At 40.6% G+C, this 20,553-nt stretch overlaps 1 protein-coding gene across 3 annotated transcripts in view; it reads right to left on the reverse strand.

Moving 5' to 3' along the window:
• Positions 1 to 20,526, reverse strand: part of SPIC (Spi-C transcription factor) — a 69,517-nt gene extending 48,991 nt beyond the window's left edge. Inside the window, exons 1-2 of one of the 3 annotated variants that reach the window (XM_021092694.2) lie at positions 20,288 to 20,526; positions 18,038 to 18,252 (exon numbers count right to left, since the gene is read on the reverse strand). The gene's annotated coding sequence lies outside the window, so the exon portion shown is untranslated. Of the gene's footprint in view, positions 1 to 18,037; positions 18,253 to 20,151 lie in introns of all 3 variants that reach the window. The other 2 variants (XM_084957407.1, XM_084957408.1) reach the window with 2 other exon arrangements.
• Between the last annotated feature and the right edge of the window lie 27 nt (positions 20,527 to 20,553).

Consider the following 20,553-nt stretch of genomic DNA (forward strand, 5'->3'; position numbering starts at 1 on the left):
CTTAGCTCTGCCACTTACTAGTTATGCATCTTGAGGAACTTAACCTAAGCTTCAATTTCACTGTCTTTAAAATGTGGGAGAATAATAGTATTTGCTTTATAGGGTTATTTATGAAGAGTGAATGAAGTAATGCTGTTGGAGCGATTAGCACTCTAGCTGACCCAAAGTTAGCACTCGACAAATATTAGAAAATGCCTCTGATGAAAATGAAGGACACGCCACAGTGAGGATTCGTGGGAGGTCAATAGCTGTTTTCCTTTTTGAAAAATGGGGACATCCAGTGACAAATATGGATAAGAAAACATAAGAGCAGTTCCATTCGTGTAATTAACAATGCAGTAATTTTCAGTCATGGGCTGAAATCTAAGTCTCTCAAGGATGGTAGACCACTGAGAGCTGTGTGGGTGTGGATAAAATGGTAGGGCTTCCCAACCAGTTTAGACGAAACTGTCATCTATTTCATCTACTTGTCTTTCTGGATGCTTTTTCTATTCTTAGTTTTCCCATACATCATTTACCAAGGTAGAAACCATGGGCTGAAGAGAAAGAATAGTTTAAGCCTGACTCTGTAACTAACAAGTCGGGTGACCTCAGGGCCACACTGTCCCCACATGCAAAACAAAGATACTGGCCCAGATGATCTCCGAGATTTTTCCAGATCTAACAATTCCATAAAAACGCCACGCCTGCTTAGCTCGTCTGGTCTCTACCAATTCTATATCATGTGCTGCTCCATTCTGATGAACTCAGATTACCAGGGGACAGTAAGATTGGCAAAGCCTAAACTAAAAATAAGCACCTTCCATTCATATTTTATCAGAAGCTAGAGAGCTAAATAAAATAAAGTTAATTAAAAAATCAGTATTAATGTCTGTTTTCTGAGAATTTTCACTACGTTCATTTTGCGAAGAGAAGTTTCCATCAGAGGTGGCTAAACTAAGAATGAAATATCCTTTGGAGTTTAAATGAAAGAAATTGATTTAAATGATTAAAATCTACTATGAGATTTATTATGCTTTATATCTACTATTCAAGTGACACAGTATTTTTTATAGATGTATTCACTTATATTTTCCAGCATTGTGCAGAAATGTTATACCTTGTGCATAATAACAATTAAAACACTTTACATTTGTGGAGCTACTGCTTCATAGTTTACCAAGAGATTTTACAGTTTAATAATTTACAACCAAAACATCTATCTGGTCAGGAACTTGACAATATACAATTCAGCTCTTTTCTCTTGTCAAGACGATAAATTGGTATTTGAGTTAAAGTTTATTTTATAAAGCAAATATTGCAGGTTGGTAAAAAAAAAAACCCCAACTGTTCAATAGAAATGCAAAATAGGGTGGTATGTTCTGGAATGCTTCTAACTTTTTTCCCACAATAGTGTGTTAGGCAATATTCAAAGAACTTCCTTATTTTAACTTTAAAATTTAAAACAACTTCTCTATATCAATAATAAAGATTCTTTGTTTTTCACCAGGCAGGGAGTTCACTTCATTATTTGATATGCAAGATGGCATTTGGTATAAAGTGTGTTGTTTAACACCAGACTGTTGAAATCATGCTGTAATACCAATTCACATGCTATAGGACCTATCTTTTATTTTCCATAATGCCAAAGTTCTCATGCATGATATATCATGCGCTTTTGGTTTTGGAAGTTGGGACAAAATAGCAGTAGCAAATTTGTTTCAGACTAAAGAGAAAATTTTGAATTCTAATATAAACTCATTTGAGGTATTTTAATATCATTAATTTTTGAATAGATCAAATTGTTTAGATTGGACTGCCTCATTTGAGTAGACTAGGGAAATTCCACGTTGCCTCTTTCCTCCATGTTCTGGAAAACGACAGTATATAACAGTAAAACATTTGAATTCTCTCTGGGGTATTAATGCTGAAGTGAGTCATTCATTCACTCACCTTTTCAATAATTCGTTGAGCACTTACAATTGTACTATGCCTCACAGGAAAGAAAAAGAAATATATGACTGTGTACTTGCAAATATACAACAATCAATAACCATTCGTAGAGGATGGGTCAAACTCAAAACACCAACAGTGGATACCTTAATAGAGTCTAAAAAAGTTCTGGAGTAAGGGCCCTAGACTAGCCAGGGAAGGCTTTGCTCAGCAGAAAGAGCCTGAAAAGATAGAGTGGATTTGTATAGAGGAAAATAAATGAAGAAAGCATTCCAAGAAGAAGCAATATACAAAATGTTATATTGGAGTTCCTGTCGTGGTTCAGTGGTTAACAAATCTGACTAGGAACCATGAGATTGCAGGTTTGATCCCTGGCCTTGCTCAGTGGGTTAAGGATCTGGCGTTGCCATGAGCTGTGGTGGAGGTTTCAGACATGGCTCGGATCCTGAGTTGCTGTGGCTCTTGCGTAGGCCAGTGGCTACAGCTCTGATTAGATCCCTAGCCTGGGAATCTCCATGTGCTGTGGGTACGGCCTGAGAAATGGCAAAAAGACAATCAATCAATCAATCAATAAAATGTTATGGCATCAGTCTTGTAGAAGGCATGTCCCAAAGATAATACATAGGTCACAGAGCAGAGAACTTAAATTTACTGAAGGGTGGTCTGTGGACACAGCATTAGCATCCCCCAGGAGCTTGTAGACATGCAGAACCAGAATCTGATTCCAAATATTCAAGGTCTTTGGTGCTTTGTATCTACATTAAAGTCTGAGAAGCTCTCATCTATATCAATCCTTCATGTTTGCAGAGGAATTTGAACCTCAGAGAGGCTGGATGTCTTCCTTGACGATAATGCAAATGTTACTCTAGAACCAAAAACTAGGCAGCCCTGGAAACTGTGAGTTTTCCTCCCAGCTCCACAATGGAGAGAGGTAGTAAGTTGGATCTGACTGTGAGAGCATTTAAATGTCAACTTAAAAAGCTCAGGCCTAGAAGTTCCATCGTGGCTCAGTGGTTAATGAATCCAACTAGGAACCATGAGGTTGAGGGTTCCATCCCTGGCCTTGCTCAGTGGGTTAAGGATCCGGTGTTGCCATGAGCTGTGGTGTAGGTCACAGACGTGGCTCAGATCCTGCGTTGCTGTGTCTGTGGTGTAGGCCAGCAGCTACAGCTCCAATGAGACCCCCAGGCTGGGAACCTCCATATGCCATGGGAGCGGCCCTAGCGAATACAAAAAAAAAAAAAAAAAAAAAAAAAAAGCAGCTCAGGCCTCATCCACTCATGAATTCAATAAACATTTACTGAACTCTGTTCTGGTAGCACTGAAGATACAGAGAAGAAGAAAGGCCCTGCCTTTAAGGAGCTCACAATCTTCTGGAAAAGTAAATAACCAACACTTATAAATATCTTTGTGCAAATGAGTTTTAAAGGTTTATAATTGAGCAATTAACATGATTTATTCAGTTCACATTTATTGAGTACCTAGTACATGCAAAATGGTGGTTTTTCAAGATTGGAGAGAAATAGAGAGATGGATCAGTTAAGTGGCTACCAACTAAGAGTAGGAAGCAAAGTAAGAATGAATAGGGTTTGGTTACTGTGAATTCAATGGAGGGCCAGAGAAAGAAGCAAGTCTGCATAACCCATAGGTGAGAAGGTAGAATTTACATCACTGAGAAATAAGGAATTTGGGAAAGTGAACCATATGTGGGGGGTTTTGTTTGTTTTACATTTTGGGGGGGATGCCCTCGGCTTGTGGAAGTTCCTAGGCCAGGTGTCAAACCTGAACCACGGCAGCAACCCAAGACCCTGTAGTGACAATGCTGGATCCTTAACCTGCTGTGCCATAAGGGAACTCATTTTATTTTATTTTTTTTATTTTTTTGCTTTTTAGGGTGACACCTGCAGCATATGGAAGTCCCAGGCCAGGGGTCAAACCGGAGCTACAGCTGCCAGCCTATACCACAGCCACAGCATCACGGATCCGAGCTACATCTGTGACCACAGCTCATGGCAACGCCAGATCCTTAACCCACTGAGCAAGGCCAAGGATCGAACTCGCATCCTCATGGATCCTAGTTGGGTTCATTAACCACTGAGCCACGAAGGGAATTCCTCATTTTACTTTTTAGTTGAGGGAGAGATGTTTGGTTTTAGACATGTGGATCTTCACTGCATATCCCTAAAGAACCCTCTAGACCTTAAGAGAAAATCAGGGCTGAAGAAATGATTGATCATATTTTTTTTTTTTTTTTTTTTTGTCTTCTTAGGGCTGCACCTGCAGCACATGGAGGCTCCGAGGCTGGGGGTCGAATCCGAGCTGCAGCTGCTGGCCTACACCACAGCCATGCCGGATCTGAGCTGCATCTCTGACATATGCCACAGCTCACAGCAACACTGGATCCTGAGCGAGGCCAGGAATTGAACCCAAATCCTCGTGAATACTAGTTGGTTTCTTAACCCACTGAGCCATGATGGGAACTCCTGGTATAACTTTGATAGACAAGCTAGTCTTCCCCTGGAAAAAAGAGGAAGGCGGGAGGCAGGGGTTGGGTTGTCAAGAGGGTAGGCTATGAAAGCTCTGAGCTCACAGATGTGAGCTACCGTGGCTTGTGTTATGTCCTTTCTAGTGAATGAGGTCCTGCTTCTTTAGCTTTCCCAAACTGAGGACAATCACAGCAAGCTGTAGATTAGGAAGAGCCATTAGTTACTGCACTTAATGCCAGCCACATCCACCCCAAGGGGACAAGTACTGGTATTAGAAAATACTGGAGTTCCCATCATGGCTCAGTAGTTAACGAACCCTACTAGCATCCATGAGGATATGGGCTTGATCTCTGGCCTTGCTCGGTGGGTTAAGGATCCAGCATTGCTGTGAGCTGTAATGTAGGTCATAGATGCAGCTCAGATCCCTCACTGCTGTGGCTGTGGCATAGGCTCATGGCTACAGCTCCGAATGGACCCCTAGCCTGGGAACCTCCATATACCACGGGTGTGGCCCTAAAAGACAATAAATAAATAAGTAAATAAATAAATAAGAAGAAAATATCTATAGTCAATACCCACTGTGTCCAGCTTCTATAAACCTCCCCCTTCCTTCGCCCTGATTCGACCCCTAGCCTGGGAACTTCATATGCCTCAGGTGCAGCCCTTAAAAAACAAACAAACAAACAAAAAACCTTCTGGAAATAGGAGTTTCCATTGTGTGGCTGAGTGGGTTAAGAACCCAACTAGTATCCAGGAGAATGCAAATTTGATCCCTGGCCTCACTTAGTGGGTTAAGGATCCAGTGCTGCCACAAGCTGAAGCGTACGTCACAGATGTGTTTTAGATCCTGAGTTGCTGTGGCTGTGGTGAGGGCCAGCAGTTGCAGCTCCAATTTGACCCCTAGCCTGGGAACTTTTGTATGCTGCAGGTGCGGCCCTGAAAATAAAAAAAATATTCTGGAAATAATTTCAGTAGGTTTATAGTCTCCTACAAGTCTATCTATGAATTTGTAGGATGCCAAGTTAAGAATAACTGGTCTTGGACTTCCTGCCATGGCACAGTGGGTTAATGATCCGGCTTGTCTCTGTGGAGGCACCAGTTTGATTCCCAGCCTGGTGCAGTGGGTTAAGGATCCAGTGCTGCTGCAGCCAAAGCATTGGTCGCAGCTCTGACTCAGGTTCGATCTTTGGCCTGGGAACTTTCATACCCCACGGGTGCTGCCCAGAAAGAAAAAAAAAAAAAAAGTTAGTTTCAAAGAACCGGAAAGTATTAAGGAATAAGTTTATTTATTTTATTTTATTTATTTATTTTTTTGTCTTTTTGCTATTTCTTTGGGCCGCTCCCGTGGCATATGGAGGTTCCCAGGCTAGGGGTCGAATCGGAGCTGTAGCCACTGGCCTACACCAGAGCCACAGCAACATGGGATCCGAGCCGTGTCTGCAACCTACACCACAGCTCACGGCAACGCCGGATCGTTAACCCACTGAGCAAGGGCAGGGACCGAACCCGCAACCTCATGGTTCCTAGTCGGATTCGTTAACCACTGCGCCACGACGGGAACTCTAGGAATAAGTTTAACGAAAGAAGTACAACACCTGTACAGAAAATCACCAAATGTCGCTGAAAATAAGATGACCTTAGTAAATGGAAAAATAGCCCATTTTCATGAATTGGAGGACTCACTATTAAGATGGAATACTCCCCCAAATTAATCTACAGAGTCAATGCAATCATTATCAAAATTCCAACTGCCTTTCTTTGCATAAACAAACAAGCTGATGATAAAATTCATATGGAAATGCAAGGGATCCAGAATAGCCAAGATAAGCTTGAAAAGAATAAAGTTAGAGAGCTCACACTTCCTGATTTCAAAATCTACCACAAAGCTAAACAATGGTATGGTAATAGCATAAGGATATATATATGTGTGTATATATATACATATATATACACACATACATACGCATATGTATATATATACACACACACACATATATATATATATACACACACACACACACACACACACACACATACATACACATACCTATGGACTAGAATTAAGAGTCCATAAATAAATCTGTACATTTATAGTCAGCTGATTTTCACAAGGGTGACAAGATTTTTTTTTTTAAGCCATGCCTGTGACATGTGGAAGTTTCTGGGCCAGGGACCAAACTCTAGTAACAGTAGTGACAATGCTGGAACCTTAACCACTAGACCACCAGGGAACTCCAAGGCCACAAAATGGAAAGCAAATAGTTTCTGCTGCGACAACTAGATATTTACATACAAAAGAATGAATTTGGACTCCTATTTCATACCATACACAAAAAAACAATTAAAATGGTTCAGGGAGTTCCCGTTGTGGTTCAGCGATAACAAATCCAACTAGTATCCATGAGGACTTGGGCTCCATCCCGGGCCTTGCTCAGTGGGTTAAGGATTTGGCATCCCTATGAGCTGCAGCATAGGTCACAGATGGGGCTCGGACCCTGAGTTGCTGAGACTATGGCATAGCCCAGCTACAGCTCCGATTTGACCCCTAGCCTGGGAACTTCCACATGCCACCGGTGTGGCCCTAAAAAGACAAAAAAAAAAAAAAAAAAGGATCAAAGACTTAAATGTCAAAGCTAATTGTATAAAACTCTTAGAAGAAAATGTAGGTATAAATCTTTGTGAGCCTGGGGAGTTCCCATCTGGCTCAGTGGTTAACAAAACTGACTAGTATCCATGAGGACGTGGGTTTGACCCCTGGCCTTGCTCAGAGGGTTAGGGATCCACTGTTGCCGTGAGCTGTGGTGTAGGTCACAGACACGGCTCAGATCCAGTGTTGCTGTGGCTCTGGTGTAGGCCGGAAGCTACAGCTTTGATTCAACCCCTATGCTGGGAACTTCCATATACCATGGGTGCAGCCCTAAAAAGACAAAAAATAAAATTTGAAAAAACAAAATAGATGAATATGGTGGAATAGAAGGACTGGAGCTCAACTTCTCTCCTAAAGACAACAAAATTTACCACCAAATGCTGAGCAATCTTCAACCAAATGAACCGGAAACTTTCAAAAGGATATCCTACTCCAGAAGACAAGAGGAGGCCACATCAAGAGGTAGGAGGGGCGATTACATGATATAAGCAACCCCATAGCTGCCAGGTGGGAAGCCCCACAGACTGAAAACCAACTGGTTCACAGAGACTCACTTACAGGAGTGAGAATTCTGAGACCCACATCAAACCCCCACGTGTGGGGATCTGGCACTGGGAGAAAAAGCCCCTGGAGAATCTGGCATTGAAGGCCAGTGGGGCTTGTGCACAGAAGCTCCATGGGACTGGGGGAAATGGAGACCCCATTCTTAAAAGGCACACACAGACTTTCATGTGCACTGGGTCCCAGGGCAAAGCAAAGTCTCAAAAGGAATCTGGGTCAGACCTGACTGCAGTTCTTGGAGGACCTCCTGGGAAAACAGGGGTGAATGTGGCTTGTTGTGGGCAAAGGACATTGGAAGCAAAGCTCTTGGGAATATTCATCAGCGTTCCTTTCTCTGGAGGTGGCCATTTTGGGAAAATCTGGCCCCACCCATCAGCGCTGAGAAGCCCCAGGCCAAACAACAATCCAGGTGGGATCACAGCCCTGCCCATCAGTAAAGAGGCTGCCTAAAGACCCCCCCCAGGCACACAGCCACCTCTAATATCACCCAGAGTCAAAGTCTACCAGAGGGATAGAAATCAGCTCCACCTACCAGTGAGGAGGCATCAGTCCCTCCCATCAGGTAGCCTACAGCAAGCCCCTGTACCAACTTCAGCCATAAGGGGGGCAGATGCCAGAAGTAAGAGAGACTACAACTCTATTATCTGTAAAAAGGTCACCACACCAAAAACCTATAAAAATGAAAAGCCAGGAAACTATAACTCAGATGAGGGAAAAAGAAAAAAAACCCCAGAAAAACAGCTAAGTGATCGGGAGATTCTCAGTTTCCAGGAAAAAAAAACTTTAGACTGATGGTGCAGAATATGATGCAAGACACTGGAAATAAACTGGAGTCAAAGATGGATAATTTATAGGAAACACTGAGCAAAGAAATACAAGATATAAAATTTAAGCAAGAAGAGATACAAAATACAATAACTTAAATAAAAAATTCATTAGAAACAAACAACCACAGAATACAGGAGGCAGAAGAACAAATAAGTGAGGTGGAGGACAGATTAGTGGAAATCAAGGATGTGGAACAGAAAAGAGAAAAAAAGACTGAAAACAAATGAAGAGAGTCTCAAAGAACTCTGGGACAATATTAAATGCACCAACATCAGTATTATAGGGGTGCCAGGAGAAGAGATAGAGAAAGGGACAGAAAAAATATTTGAGGAGATAATAGCCAAAAACTTCCCTAACATGGGAAAGGAAACACTCACTCAAATCCAGGAAGTGCAATGAGTACCATATAAAGTAAACTCAAGGAGGAATACCCCAAGACACATATTAATCAAACTGACCAAAATTAAAGACAAAGAGAAAATATTGAAAGCAGCTAGGGAAAAGAAACAACATAAAAAGGAACCCGATAAGGTTATCAGCAGATTTTTCAGCAGAAACTCTGCAGGCCAGAAGGGAGTGACATGATATACTTAACATGATGAAAGGAAAAAATCTCCAACCAAGATAACTTTACCGAGCAAGGCTCTCATTCAGATTTGAAGGAGAAATCAAAAGCTTCACAGATGAGCAAAAGCTAAGAGAATTCAGCAACACTAAACCAGCTTTACAACAAATACTAAAGAAACTTCAAATGAAACACTAAAGATAGTCACCAAACCTCAAGAGAAAAGAGAAGAAGGGAAGAAAAAAGAGCAACAAAAACAAATCCAAAACAATTAATAAAATGGCAATAAGAACATACATATCAGTAATTACCTTAAATGTTAATGGACTAAATTCCCCAAGCAAAAGATATAGACTGGCTGAATGGATACAAAAACAAGACCCATATATATGCTGTCTTCAAGAGATCCACTTCACTTCTAGGTACACATACAAATTGAAAGTGAGAGGATGGAAGAAAATATTCCATGGAAACGGGAATCAAAAGAAAGCTGGAATAGTAATACTCACATCAGACAAAATGGACTTTAAAATGAAGACAATTTTAAGGGACAAGGAAGGTCACTACATAATGATCAAAGGATCAGTTCATGAAAAAGATATAGCAATTTTAAATATCTATGCACCCAAATTAGGTTCACCACAATATATAAGGCAATTGCTAACAACCTTAAAAGGACAAATCGATAATAACACAATAATAGTGGGAACTTTAACACCCCACTTACAGCAATGGACAGATCATCCAGACAGAAAATCAATAAGGAAACACAGGCCCTGAATGAAGCATTAGACCAGATGGACTTAATAGATACTTATAGGACATTCCACCCAAAAGCAGCAGAATACACATTCTTCTCAAGTGCACGTGGAACGTTCTCTTAGATTGATCACATCCTGGGCTCTAAATCCAACCTCAGTAACTAAGAAAGTTGAAATCATTTCAAGTATCTTTTCCGACCACAACGCTATAGGACTGGAAATCAACAACAAGAAAAAAACTGCAAAAAACACAAACACGTGGAGACTAAACAACATGCTACTAAACAACCAATGGATCACTGAAGAAATCAAAGAGGAAATTAAAAAATACTTAGAGGCAAATGACAAGAAAGATGCCATGCTCCAAAACCTATAGGATGTAGCAAAAGCCGTTCTAAAGGAAAGTTTATAGCAATACAAGCCCACCCCAGGAAACAAGAAAAAGCTCAAATAAACAAGCTAACATTACATCTAAAGCAGCTAGAGAGGAGTTCCTGTCATGGCGCAGTGGTCAACGAATCCGACTGGGAACCATGAAGTTGCAGGTTTGATCCCTGGCTTTGCTCAGTGGGTTAAGGATCTGGAATCTGTGAGCTGTGGTGTGGGTCACAAATGCAGCTTGGATCCCACATTGCTGTGGCTCTGGCGTAGGCCAGTGGCTATGGCTCCAATGCGACCTCTAGCCTGGGAATCTCCATATGCCACGGGAGTGGCTCAAGAAAATGCAAAAAGACAAAAAATAAAAAAATAAATAAAGCAGCTAGAGAGAGAACAGACAAGACCTAAAGTTAGTCAAAGGAAAGAAATCATAAAGATCAGAGCAGACATAAATGAAATAGAAATGAAGAAAACCATAGAAAAGATCAATGAAACGAAAAGCTGGTTCTTTGAAAAGATCAACGAAATTGATAACCCCTTAACCAGACTTACCAAGAAAAAAAGAGAGAGGACTCAAATCAATAAAATTAGAAATGAAAAAGGAGAAAGAACAACGGACATCGCAGAAATACAAAGGATCATAAGAGACTACTATATGCAACTATATGCCAATAAAATGGAAAACCTAGAAGAAATGGATAAATTCTTAGAAAAGTACAATCTTCCAAGACTAAACCAAGATGAAATAGAAAAGATAAATGGGCCAATCACAAGAACTGAAATTGAAACTGTGATTTAAAAATTTCCAACAAACAAAAGTCCAGGACCAGATGGCTTCACATGTGAATTCTATCAAACATTTAGAGAAGCGCTAACACCTATCCTTCTGAAACTATTTCAAAAAATTACGGAGGAAGGGACACTCTCAAACTCATTCTATGAAGCCACCATCACACTGATACCAAAACCAGACAGAGATACCACAAAAAAAGAAAATTACAGGCCAATCTCACTGATGAACATAGATGCAAAAATCCTCAACAAAATACTAGCATACTGAATCCAATAACACATTCAAAGGATTGTACATCATGATCAAGTGGGATTTATCCCAGGGATGCAAGGGTTCTTCAATATCCACAAATCCATCAGTGTGATACACCACATTAACAAACTGAAGAATAAAAACCATATGATCCCCTCAACAGATGCAGAAAAAACCTTTGACAAAATCCAACACCCATTTCTGATAAAAACCCTTCAGAAAGCAGGCATACAGGGAACCTACTTCAACATAATAAAGGCCATATATGACAAACCCAGAGCTAACATCATTCTCAATGATGAAAAGCTGAAAGAATTCCCACTGAGATCAGGAACAAGACAAGCACATCTGCTCTCACCACTACTATTCAACATAGTATTGGAAGTGCTAGCCACAGCAATCAGAGAAGTAAAAGAAATAAAAGGAATCCAGATTGGAAAGGAAGAAATAAAACTATCACTGTTTGCAGATGACATGATACTATACCTAGAGAATCCTAAAGACTACCAGAAAACTGTTAAAGCTCATCCATGAATTTGGCTAAGTTGCAGGACACAAAATTAATACACAGAAATCGACTGCATTTCTATATAATAACAATGAAAGATCAGAAAGAGAAATTAGGGAAGCAATTCCGTTTACCATTGCATCCAAAAGAATAAAATACCTAGGAGTAAACCTAGCTAAAGAGTCAAAAGACCTGTACTCTGAAAACTGTAAGACACTGATGAAAGAAATTAACGATGACACAATTAGATGGAAAGACATACCATGCTCTTGCATTGGAAGAGTCAATATTATCAAAATGACTATACTACCCAAGGCAATCTACAGATTCAACTCAATCCCTATCAAATTACCAAGGACATATTTCACAGAACTCAAACAAAATATTTTAACGTTTGTTTGGAAGCACAAAAGACCCAGAGTAGCCAAAGACATCCTGAGAAAGAACAATGGAGCTGGAGGAATCAGGCTCCTGGACTTCAGACTACACTCAAAGCAACAGTCATCAAAACCATATGGTACTGGAACAAAGACTTAAATATAGATTAGTGGAACAGGATAGAAAGCCCAGTATTAAACCCACACACCTACAGCCAACTAATCTACGACAAAGGAGGAAAGAATATACAATGGAGAAAAGACAGCCCCTTCAATAAGTGGTGCTGGGAAAACTGGACAGCCACATGTAAAAGAATGAAATTAGAACATTCCCTAACACGATACACAAAAATAAACTCAAAATGGATTAAAGACCTAGATATAAGACCAGACACTATAAAACTCTTAGAGGAAAACATAGGCTAAACACTCTCTGACATAAACCACAGCAACATCTTTTCAGATCCATCTCTTAGACTAATGACAGTAAAAACAAAAATAAACAAATGTGACTTAATTAAACTTAAAAGTTTCTGCACAGCAAAGGAAACTCTAAACAAAACAAAAAGACAACCCACGGAATGGGAGAAAATATCTGCAAATGAATCAACTGACAAGGGATTAATCTCCAAAATTTATAAACACTTTTGCAGCTCAATAACAAAAAAACAAAACAAAACAAAACAAAACAAAACAAAAACCATCAAAAAATGGGCAGAAGATCTAAACAGATAATTCTCCACAGAAGACATATGGACAGCCAAAAAACACAAGAAAAGATGTTCAACATCACTCATTATCAAAGAAATACAAATCAAAACCACTATGAGGTACCATCCTACACCAGCCAGAATGGCCATCATCAAAAAATCTACAAACAATAAGTGCTGGAGAGGGTGTGGAGAAAAAGGAACCCTATTACACTGTTGGTGGGAATGTAAACTGGTGCAACCACTGTGGAAAATAGTATAGAGATGCCTCAGAAAACTAAAATAGAACTACCATTTGATCCAGGAATCCCACTCCTGGGCATCCATCCAGAGAAAACCATGACTCAAAAAGACACATGTACTCCAATGTTCATTGCAGCACTATTTGCAATAGCCAAGACATGGAAACAACCTAAATGTCCATCGACAGAGGAGTGGATAAAGAAGAAATGGTACATATACACAATGGAATATTACTCAGCCATTAAAAGGAACAGAATACCGGCATTAGCAGCAACATGGATGGACCTAGAAATTACCATGCTAAGTGAAGTCAGTCAGACAGTGAGACACCAACATCAAATGCTATCACTGACATGGAATTTGAAAAAAGGACAGAATGAACTTCTTTGCAGAACAGATACTGACTTACAGATTTTGAAAAACTTATGGTTTCCAAAGGAGACAGTTTGGGGGGTGGGGGGATTCGCTGGGGTTGTGGGCTGGAAAGACTATAAAACTGGATTGTGATGATCATTGTTCAACTATAAATGTAATAAATTCATTGAGTAATAAAAAAACAAAATAAAACAAGAGAGTGCTACCTGCATGGTGTACTTTTAAAGAAAAAATAAAAAATAAATAAATAAATAAATAAAATAAAAGGAGTTCCCATTGTGGTGCAGTGGAAATGAATCTAACTAGGAACCATGAGGTTGTGGGTTTGATCCCTGACCTCACACAGTGGGTTAAGGATCTGGTGTTGCTATGAGCTGTGGTATAGGCCAGCAGCAACAGTTCAGATTAAACGCCTAGCCTGGGAATCTACATGTGCTGCAGGTGCGGCTCTAAAAGGACAAAAGAAGACCAAAAAAAAGAAGTTAAACATAGAGTTACCATGGAGTTCCTGTCGTGGCTCAGAAGCAAGGAATCTGACTAGTATTCATGAGGATGTGGGTTTGATTTCTGGCCCTGCTCAGTGGGATAAGGATCATTGCCATGAGCTGTGGAATAGGTTAAAGATGTGGCTCAGATCCTGTGTTGCTGTGGCTGTGGCGTAGGCCGGTGGCTACAGCTCTGAATCGACCCCTAGCCTGGGAACCTCCATATGCCATGGGTGCTGTCCTAAAATGACAAACAAACAAACAAACACCCCAAAACATAGTTACCATATGACCCAGGGATTCCACTCCTAGCTACACATATCTAAGAGAGCTGAAGTCATATTTCCACAAAAACTTGTACATGTGTGGCTGTAGCGTCATTATTCAAAGAGCCAAAAAGTGGGAACCAAAATGTTCATTAATCGATGAATAAACAAAACATATTATATTCATACAATAGACTATTATTTAGTCATAAAAAGAAATAAAGTAATTCATATATGCTACAACATGAATGGATCTTGAAAACATTATAGTAAGTGAAATAAGCCAGACACAAAAAGGATCAATAGCGTATGATTTCACTTACATGAAATATCTAATATAGGCAAATTCATAGCTACAGAAAGTAGATTATAGGTTATCAGCAGCTAGGAGGGGAGTAGTGGGGAGTTTACTCCTTAAAGGGTATAGAGTTTCTGTTTGGGGTGATGAAAACATTCTGGAATTAGACAGTGGTGATAGCTGCAAACTGTGTAAATGTATTAAAAACCACTGAATTGTACACTTAAAAATGTTATTGTACGTGAATTATTACTCAATTTAAAAAAAGACCTCTTAGGGAATTCCCTTGTAGCACAGCCAATTAAGGATCCAGCATTGTTATCACTGAAGCAGATCGGGATGTTGCTGTGGCACACGTTCAGTTTCTGGCCCGGAAACTTATGCATGCCACAGGTATGGCCAAAAAAACACACAAAAAAACAAAGAAACAAAACAACCCCTTAGTCTAAAGAGAAATTCTTCTATGTTGGCAAAGTACATGTTATTGAAAGGAAACATTTGAAGCACAATACATATCCTAATCTGTGAACAGCACATATCTAGTTACAATTTCAACATGTTTCTTAGTTTAAAAAACAATTATAGGAGTTCCCGTCATGGCACAACGGAAATGAATCTGACTAGGAACCATGAGGTTGCAGGTTCGATCCCTGGCCTCGCTCAGTGGGTTAAGGATCCAGCGTTGCCGTGAGCTGTGGTGTAGGTTGCAGACACGGCTCAGATCTGGCATTGCTGTGGCTGTGGTGTAGGCCTGGGAACCTCCGTATGCCATAGGTGCAGCCCTAAAAAGACAATAAAATAAAATAAAATAATATAATATAAAATATAAAATATAAAACAATTATTAAGTGCACAATATGATAAGCCCTTTAGAATCTTATATTTAGTATGCTTATGTAATCACACTTACTGTATTTCATAGGTTCCTGCTTCATGGAATAAAATCTGAGCAAAACAATGTAACTTCTGCTAGGCAATGGAAAACATAGAAATGTTAAGTTCCAGGAATTCCCATCGTGGCTCAGAGGTTAATGAATCCGACTAGGAACCATGAGGTTTTGGGTTCCATCCCTGGCCTTGCTCAGTGGGTTAACGATCCGGCATTGCCGTGAGCTGTAGTGTAGGTTGCAGACACAGCTCGGATCCCGAGTTGCTGTGGCTCTGGCGTAGGTCGGCAGCTACAGTTCCGATTCAACCCCTAGCCTGAGAACCTCCATATGTCACAGGAGCGGCCCAAGAAAATGGCAAAAAGACAAAAAAAAAAAAAAAAAAAAGTTAAGTTCCAGACTTCAGAAACCACAGCAAACTATAGCATGGTCATGTGTTTGAAAATCGATTTATCAAATGAAGAACACAGCTCAGTTATAGAAGGTATCATAATGTAGTTACTCCAGGCCTGGAATTCAAATGATCAGAGCTGCTGCCCTGAATCTATTGCTTGGCTTGTTTCTTACTACTTCTTCATCTGCAACTGAGATGGCTGGAATTGAGGTTCCTTCAGCTTTAAAAATTTAAACTTATTTGATCTTATTGCAGCTTTATAGTCAAAAGAATTTTGGAATTCTTTAATTGCTTGGACTGCTATAATACATTTCCTTTTTTTATCTTAAATTCTTTGTCTCTTTTGCTTTTTTTTTTTTTTTTTTTTTTTTTTTTTTTAGGGCTGCACCTATGGCATATGGAAGCTTCTGGGCTAGAGGATGAATTGGAGCTGTAGGTGTCAGAATCTACCACAGCCACAGAACCTGCGATCTGAGCCACATCCACAACCTAGGTCACAGCTTGTGGCAATGCCGGATCCTTAACTCAGTGATCAAGGCCAGGGATCCAACCGAATCCTCAAGGACACATTAGTTGGGTTCTTAAACCACTGAGCCATAACGAGAACTCCCAATTTTAATCCATTGGACCATCTCATTTGGCTGAGAATTAGTCTGAAGCAATACTACCACCTTGTGGTTTCACTTTGAATATAACAACTTGAAGAAGATGGTTTGGACTCACCTATTAAATTAGGTTAGGTGGTTCAAATATGCCTATTTTAGGAAACAAGTTTAATAATACTGCATAACCTGTTTAAGTTAACTTATATTTATGGCATTGGCCTTAAAAACCTGTAATTCAACACATTCTCACAATAATTATCTGTTTGATGCCCAAGTACAAGAACAAAACAGTGAAAAAAATGAATAAAAAGACTTTCATTCATAGATGTTACACTTCAGTGAGAGGAAGTAGATAATAAATGAGCATAATAAGCAAATAAATTACATGTTCAGTGGGAAGTTCTATTTAAAAATCAGGATAAGAGGGCGAGTCCCCATAGTGGCACAGCGGAAACAATCGGACTAGGAACTATGAGGTTGTGGGTTCGATCCCTGGCCTTGCTGTAAGCTGTGGTGTAGACTGCAGATGTGGCTCAGATCTGGTGTTGCTGTGGCTGTGGTGTAGACTGGTGGCTACAGCTCTGATTAGACCCCTAGCCTGGGAACCTCCATATGCCCTGGGTGTGGCCCTAGAAAGACAAAAAAAAAAAAAAAAAAAAAAAAAAAAATTTCAGGATAAGGGGGATGCAGTGTGGGTTGCAATTTTATTTACTTATTTTTTTAGGGCTGCACCTGCAACATATGGAAGTGCCTAGGCTAGAGATCAAATCAGATGCAGCTGCAGATTTGAAAGCAGTAAGGTCAATTATACATGCTTGTTTGAAGAATAAAGTTCTATAGACTTACAATCTAAACATTTTGATTTAATTCTAGCATGCTGCTAAAATTCTACTTCCTCAAGTGTTTCGTTTTAGTAATCAAGAACAGTAGTACCTGGTCAATATTAACAGAATGACTGCATTTTGAAAGACGATGTTGTCCTTAAGATACATACCTTTCCTACAGAGTACTAACTTTCTTCAGTCATTATCAGAAAAGGTACAGGAACTGGTAGTTTTGTTATCTTATTTTTCACCAAGTTAACATGACCTTTATGCATTGAAATTTGTTCCTTTGATGGTATGAACTGCCAGAGTCTTAGGAATTGAGAACTGAGAGAAGGGAAGAGAAAGTGGAGATCAAATGCAAAGAAAGATTAACTAAGCTTCTCTAGGATGTTTACGGCTTTATTTCTAAATTTGTCTTAACATTTTTTTTTTTTTTCTCTTTTCAAGGCTGCACTTGCAGCATATGGAAGTTCCCAGGCTAGGGGTTGAATCAGAGCTGCAGCTGCTGGCCTACACCACAGCCACAGTCAGGTGGGATCTGAGTCACGGTCTTGGACCTACACCATGGCTCATGGCAATGCTGGATCCTTAACCCACTGAGGGAGGCCAGAGAATGAACCTGCATTCTCATGGACGCTGAACCACAATAGGAATTCCTTGTCTCAAAATTTTTAAAAGCCATTTAAATTTTCTGTTTTGAATACCTGTGAGTTAATGAGTGCCTCTAAAAGTTATAAATTTTGAGAGTTGGGACTGTTTTAGAGTATTTCATAAACATAAGGCCTTGAACATAAATATTCAGAAGAAAGTCATTTGTTTTCAACCTATTTTAGGAAAATTTTAAAGGGTAACACCTTACCTTAATATTTTGGGATTTTTCTTTAGATCAAAGATTTCCGTGGATGGAGAAGAAGTTTCTGTTTTCTTTTTTATTTTCTTTTCATTTTTTAATGGCCGCATCCTCAGCATACTGAAGTTCCCCAGCCAGGGACTGAATCCTAGCACAGCTGCAGGCCTACTCCACAGCCGCGGCAAAGCTGGATCCTTAACCCACTGTGCCACAGTGGGAACTACCTGTTTTTTGATACATTCAGGAAATTAGATCAGATCTTTATGGACAAAGAATTAAATTGGTAACTTGAAAAATAAAGTTTCTTACCAAATTGCCTAAAGGCTTTTTGTTTGGTTTTGTATCACATTAATGTTTCTATAGTGACTTGTAATTAGGTGCTTAATACACATTACAAAAGGCTCAAATGCCATCTGATAGAATTACAAATGTATTTTTTTTTTTTTTTTTTGGTCCTTTTTTGCCATTTCTTGGGCTGCTCCTGTGGCATATGAAGGTTCCCAGGCTAGGGGGCGAAGCGGAGCTGTAGCCACCAGCCTACGCCAAAGCCACAGCCACACGGGATCCAAGCTGGCGTCTACGACCTACACCACAGCTCACGGCAACGCCAGATCCTTAACCAACTGAGCAAGGCCAGGGAATGAACCCACAATCTCATGGTTCCTAGTCGGATTCATTAACCACTGCGCCACGATGGCAACTCCCACAAATGCCTTTTAATTTGTATATAGCACTTCAGTTTACATAGCACCCTCACATGTATCTCATTTGTTTATTTGGTTCAGAATATATATTGTGAATATAAAGTTTACCATGTATCTTTCCTTTCAGTTTTATTTATTTATCTTTCACATTTTTTTAGGGCTGCGCCTGCAGTATATGGAAGTTCCCAGGCTAGGGGTTGAATTGGAGCTACAGTTGACGGCCTACACCACAGCCGCAGCAACACAGGGTCCAAGGAGAGTCTGCAACCTACCACAGCTCACCACAAGGCCAGATCCTTAACCCACTGAGGGAAGCCAGGGATCGAACCCACAACCTCATGGTTCCTAGTCGGATTCATTTCTGCTGTGCCACAAGGGGAACTCCCCTTTTAGGTGTACTTTAAAAGGAATATGTATTTTTCAGGAAACTTAGTGCATTGTATTGGAAACATATATATATATATGTTTTTTTTTAAAGGGCCGCAGCAGTAGCATGTGGAGGTTCCCACGCTAGGGAGCTAATCGGAGCTATAGCCACTGGCCTAGCCACAGCCACAGCAAGGCAGGATCCAAGCCGCGTCTTCGACCTACACCACAGCTCACGTCAACGCGAGATCCTTAACCCACTGAACAAGGTCAGGGATTGAATCAGAGTCCTCATGGATACTAGTCAGATTCGATACCACTGAGCCACTGCGGGAACTCCTGGAAACATAAATCTTGACGTTGACATAAATTTGAAATAGCAATGGCAAAGATCTGCCAAGTGACAGCAGCTAATCTTGGCGGAGAAGTATTGGAAATGTATAAATAAGTGAAAAATATCAGTGGAATCATGCACGCTGACGTCCAACAGTGGGACAACGCAATGCTTAAAGCTCTGACTTAAAAAGGTCCAGGTGTTTAAATAAAGGGCCGGAATTCCCGTCGTGGCGCAGTGGTTAACGAATCCGACTAGGAACCATGAGGTTGAGGGTTCGGTCCCTGCCCTTGCTCAGTGGGTTAACGATCTGGCGTTGCCATGAGCTGTGGTGTAGGTTGCAGACGCAGCTCGGATCTCGCATTGCTGTGGCTCTGGCGTAGGCCGGTGGCTACAGCTCTGATTCGACCCCTAAACTGGGAACCTCCATATGCCGCGGGAGCGGCCCAAAGAAATAGCAAAAAAGACAAAAAAAAAAAACCAAACAACAACAACAACAAAAACAAAACACCTAAATAAATAAATAAATAAAGGGCCGATCAGCTTTCCCCCTTTCGAACAAAACAAAACAAAAGCAACCTTTGCCTTGCAAGGAAAGTTTCTGTGAACTTAAGATTTGAGAAGGGGAGGCGAGAGCAGTAGACGAATCTAGTTCAAAGCCAGGCAGCTGGAAGATTTGAAAATTGAAGTCAAAACAGTAACTACTGTCAAACCCTTACATTACTCCCCTCGAGGGAACAAGTCTCCAACCCAGAGCCCAAGCTCTGGTCCAGTCTGTCACACTGCAGATCCCGGAAGGGTGCTCAGGTACTCAGGGACAGGCGGAAGAAAAAGGGGAGGGACTCTAACGCTGACCTTGCAGGACACTGCGACGCCAAAAATCTTGTTAGCGGCCGCAGGTGTAAGGCTGCTCCGCATTGGTGGCTCGGGGCTCTTCCCATTATTATTACGTAGCCCTATTTCCTAATCGGAGAAAGGACCCAGGTAAAGTTGGGTCAACCCCCGCAAGCCTCCTCAGGACCAACAATTGCTACGCCGTCGCAGGCAGCGCCGGTGTCCAGTCAGGCTGCAGCATCGAGGCCCGAGACGCATTCCTGGTTGGCGGATTCGCCACTTTTCGT

The sequence above is a fragment of the Sus scrofa genome, chromosome 5, assembly GCF_054392235.1.
Source record: "Sus scrofa isolate SSC_HxYL_T2T_F1_AM1 chromosome 5, Sscrofa_HxYL_maternal_Yorkshire_Landrace_v2.0, whole genome shotgun sequence".
Lineage (NCBI taxonomy): Eukaryota > Metazoa > Chordata > Mammalia > Artiodactyla > Suidae > Sus > Sus scrofa.